This window comes from Cibotium barometz, chromosome 63, assembly GCF_041138505.1.
Source record: "Cibotium barometz isolate CiBa-2024 chromosome 63, ASM4113850v1, whole genome shotgun sequence".
NCBI lineage: Eukaryota > Viridiplantae > Streptophyta > Polypodiopsida > Cyatheales > Cibotiaceae > Cibotium > Cibotium barometz.
The window spans coordinates 2111153-2116644 of record NC_141108.1 but is presented as its reverse complement, the minus strand read 5'-3'; positions in this window follow the sequence as shown (position 1 = coordinate 2116644).

Here is a 5492-nt window from a genome sequence, read left to right as displayed (position 1 = left end):
TCCAATCTAAGAACCTAATTAATAAACCATAAATTTAACATTAAGATTAGTTCAAGTTTAGTAACTTAAATAAAAATTTCTAGATAGAGAAAATTTGTCAGAATTTAAGTTTCAGAGGGAACTGGCCACTTTGCCTCAAACTTCTATTCTGAAAGGAAGTGATGTATGGAATTAATCTGGTGGTATGGGACATCATATTGGTTTCATATACTTACTCCAGACACATTTATGTCTTCTATCTTTTACCTTAAAAATTATGTAAATCAATACCCCAAAAGTGGGAAAAGCAAGCGTAATTTGTACACTCATCTATTCTTAGCTCCTTGGGCTATTTTTATGAATAAAATTCTCTAAATACTCATATAATGGGAGTGGAGCTACACGACATGGGTGGGGGGGAGATTGCACCTGATGGTGATGTTATTTTAGAGTGGTTGCAAGATGAGGTTATCTAGTTTCACTTAGTGGGCTCCCTTGGCTTTAGCCTGAAAACCGACATTTTTTCAAGAAGAATAGCCAATCTCTCCTAGTTAGCCAAGGAGTTTCACTTTAAGGTCTTCTAATGAAACATCATATGCAAAGTTGGACACCTAAAACTATAGTATGATCGAATATCCAGTAATTGCAAATCCCCTTTTCTTTGGGAACCAAAATTGTATACAGGTCCTGTCGGAGGTTTCGACAGGTAAACTTAATGTGAGTAAATTGCCTATAACTTTTACATTATTAATTATATGATGTTCCCACTTTGTATATCACAAATTCAAATAACATAGAGCTTAACTTGATTTATCGAGTAATTTTTGATGTGTTCTACTATTTTCTATATTATTTAAAATGCATTAGAATTGTTAAAAAACATACTATTTTATCCTCCCACCACAACAAGTAAGGGAAAGAAGAGACACTTGGTTGGATTTTTGTAGATTTACTTTAGAAAATTTGTTATGACTAATAGAGGCCCATTAAATAACTTGTAATTTAATTCTAGAAAATCAAATATTGAATCTTTCGATCTAAAAACTCTAGGGTACTTGTTGCCATGAATTTATTAAAAAAAATTAGCTTAATTTGAGTATGGGAAGGTCCATTTTCAATCCTCCCAAGTGAAAATTCCCGTATTATGTCCACTCTCCCCTTTTCAAGTCTAAAACCAATCCTAGTTAGGTTTGGAAATATAGGCTTGGTAAACTTCAAAGCCTAGATATCATTCCATATGTGAGGCTTGGAAATATAGGCTTGGTAAACTTCAAAGCCTAGATATCATTCCATATGTGAGGCTTGGAAATATAGGCTTGGAAATATAGGCTTGGAAATATAGGCTTGGTAAACTTCAAAGCCTAGATATCATTCCATATGTGAGGCTTGGGTAGGCATAAATTTTATATATGCATGCCACTTTATGTCCACATTAGCTTCGAGAGGATCCACATAAGCAGCTTGCCACCTCACCTTACCACCTCCACCCTCCATGTCAACATGGTCAACCTAGTTGACTCCCCACCTCATCATCCTATAGTAATCACATTAATGCCACATCTTCTTGCCACCTTTGCATGCCACCTCGCACTTTGTGACATGGCATGCCACATCATGGAATTGCCACATCAATGCCACATGTCAAGAAAATGCCATGTGCCATGCACCCATGTGACACGTGGCACCTCCTTCCCACCTAATATATATTTCTGAAAAAGTTAATTTAGTAATTTAGAGAAATAAAATATATAATTTTGAATAATAAAATATATATTACTTATTAATATAAAAGAATATAAAATCACTAATTTTAAAGGATTATATTTTAGAATTAGATAAATAATATTATTTTTAAAGTTTATATTATTTTATTTAAAAATAATAATTTTATAAATTTAATATTTCTTGAAAATATTTTATGTGTAGGATAAACCTTTGAATAAAATTTAAAAAATATATATTATAAAAGAAAATCCATTCCTATTTCAAAGACTTCACGCCTTCATCACATGCATGTGTGCTTGATGCTTTGATCGATCTGCCCAACATGGACAATTGCAGGGCGCTTTCTCACATTGGAGGTCGAAGAGAGAGGACAGCTAGCATGGTGGTGCTACAAAGTGTTCGTCGTTCCTATACAGTTAACAAGAAGAGGAACTCTGCGGGCGCTTTGGCTGCTCGACGGGCTATTGTGGCAGCCATAAGTAGCTCCCAAATGAAGGGTAAGGGGAGTGCCCATAAGTAGCTCCCAAATGAAGGGTAAGGTGAGTGCCCATAGCACCACACGCACTTAGAGTTGGGTCTATTAGACAGCAAAGTTTAGATGCCAATGAGGTTGGTGCTTTGTGGTGGGCGAGTAGTGGTCGTGTAGCTAGGCATGATCGCCTACTAGATGAAACCACTAGAGACTTGATAGAAAGTTTTTGGGAGGAGAATTGTCGTGTCTCGCCAGTTTTCAAGAAAGCTTTGCGTAAGAGAGTGACAAGAGGAGTGTTCATTGAGCACGGTGCTTGCTTTCTTGAAAAATCACCCAAACAGAGTTGTATTCTCAGTTTGTGGCATCATATCTAGAGCTTAAAATTAGGGAAAGGTCATTTGAGGGGTGTAAGCCTTGGTTTGTGAGGTACCCACGTCAACGTGACACATGTTGTTGTCGCTACCATGTTGAGTTCAAACTTTTTTATGATGTGTTCCATTCTCTTAGTGGGCATAGAGAGTTGCCTCGTAGTCCTCGTAATTTCATCCACTCTCTTTTGTGTGTACACACGCACAGAGGATGCCCAGTTCCAGAGGATGCCCAGTTCCATAGGATGCCCAGTTCCATAGGATGCCTTGTGTGGAGAGAAATTGCACATCATGTGGTTCACTTGCACATCTATAGATGGTAGATCTTGATGCAAGTGACCAAGAGATAGTGCCATGGTAGATCTTGATGCAAGTGACCAAGAGATAGTGCCATGGCAATGTTATGAGTATGTGACACACTAGCTCCAGAGTGGTGGGCAGTCCAAGAAGTTGCAGCTCGTGGACAAACATACACCAGGTTGTCACTTCATTAGCCACATTTAGGGAGCAGATCTACCCCTATATATGGCACAATCATTGTGCCAAGTGGCAGGATCATCAGTTTCGAGCATGCTTGGCACAGTTTCCTATTGGTGTGGTTGTCTTTGTTATTGATTTTGCAGAGAACTACACCTTCACACCTTTTCAACACGAGATACAATCTGAGTATTACTTCTTGGAGCAGGTAATGGCTATATTTTATAATATTTGTTTTGTGTTTGAGCTATATTACCTATTTGATTTTTTGTGTCCTAATAATCTCTCTTGCTTACCTCACCAAGTTGCTATTATGGTCCACATTTGCTATCGACATGCAGAGACCCATGTAGATGGAATAGCGAGTATCCCTGAGGCCCGTGTCATTATTTGAGAGTATCATATCTATATCAGTGATGATCGTTCACATGATGCACATTTTGATGCACATTTTGTGCAACACTGTTTTTGTCTCCATGATGATTTTTTATGAGATTATGGAATCACACGTGGCCAGCGATGGGTTTGGTTGGATGGTTGTGGAGCATAGTTCAAGTCGTCATCTCACGATAATTCTATTGGCTCTACAGGTAGTACTTATGGTTCTCTTATATCCGCAATTAAACTAAATTTACTAGAACATCTTAAAGAAAACAATAACTAAGAATTTATTTTATGGATTTATAGGTGGCATGTGCAGTTTAGTATCCCAGTGATTTGGTCATTCTTTGAGACTGGTCACAAGAAGGGAGAGCATGATGGTGCGGGTGCGTGTGTGAAACGTGCCCTCCTGAGGCGTCATCAGCTGTGGCACATTAGGAACTCAATGGAGTCTTTTTGGGCCCTTTAATTTGCCATGAGGTTATGGAAACGTTTAACTTTTTGACAAATAGGAGCTCGCCATGTAAGCAAAAACCATTGGTGATTAAGAGAGGTGTAAGAGTGGTCATCAAAGGGTGCACTTTTCCCCCCAAAAGGGGGGGGGGGCAATTTTACAATTTTCGGGCCTCCATAACTTCTACATACAAGCTCCGATTTGAGCAGAGATTACAGATCCATGATCTACGCATCAAGAGGTTTCCATAGATATGTTACATGATATGGTTTTTTCCGCTAGATTTTAAATTCCATTTTCCCCCCAAAATTCAAATTCGAATAAAGTAGCCGTTTTGAAGCTTCAAATTAGAAAATGTTTCTTCTTAAGAGAAAAGGTTTGACCCCCTTAAACTGCCAAATAAAAGGGCCCAAGAAGACTCCATTGAGGTCCTAATGGGATGCTGAGCGGTTTAGAGATGCGGGCCACGTAATCGAGTGGTGCTCCCAACATTTGTGTGGGAGTGCAGCATCATTGTATCTCAAACGTGATGCTCGGATTGTCAAGATTATTTTGGCATGTGGATGGTGGCATGATTGACCAAAGAGCCTCCCATGATTTAGACACAGTACCTGGCACCTTGGGCTTACATTCCATAAGGAGCACGTGCGTGGCGGCCCCCACCACAATCTACACACAACGGTTTACATGCTTCTCTAGAGCATGTATGGATTGGTCACATTGTGCCTCGAGAGGATGGGCAGATGCATGGATACAGACATTCCTCTCCCCCGAGCATCCTTCGCATCCACAGTGTTGTGAGCACACAAGTCCTGTGTTTATAGCCACCTATGATGATGACTTGACAGATTTTCTATAGGAGGGTGATGTACTTGCTGTTTATTGCCGGTGAGGGCAATAGCGAGGGAGTAGACTACTATTTGATGAGTTGCACTAGGCCAAAGTGCATCCTTGACCAGGATACAGTGGATGATCATGGGTTTTCTTTTGACGCCCATAGCATGATTGTGGCAGGCTAGTTCTACCCAGATTTGACTTCATTAGGGGAGTCTTGAGTTCCAGCAGTGGAAGTGGGAGTTAGAGGCATTTCAGTTCTCTCATTTAGTGGTTGCTACGAGGCTCACTCTTGATCGAGTAGTACAGAGCCAAAAACACAGTTCTCGCCCTCCTCGTTTTCGGCTTCGAGTGGCTGACCATGAGAGCATTCTAGAGCAGATGAGAACTAGAGAGGGTGCTACTGACTAAATCTCTATCTTGATAGTGACTAAACTCAGACTAGCTGGGTTAGCTCACTTACATTGTACTTGATAGTGACTTAACTCAGACTAGCTAGGTTAGCTCTATCTTGATAGTGACTAAACTCAGACTAGCTGGGTTAGCTCACTTACATTGTACTTAGATTTATTAGGAGTGACTAACCTCCTCCAAATAGCTGGGGTAGCTCATTTTTACTATGCCTTGATCTTTTGAGATAGTGGCTAAACCCAGAGTGGCTAGGGTAGCTCAAATTCTGATATTTTTATCATTATGCATTTTCTCATTATTGAGAATCATTGCATTTTAGTTTATGTTCATGGTTTTTTAAAATTTTTAACACTTTAACTATCATATTGTTTGTTGAAAATCACCATCACCA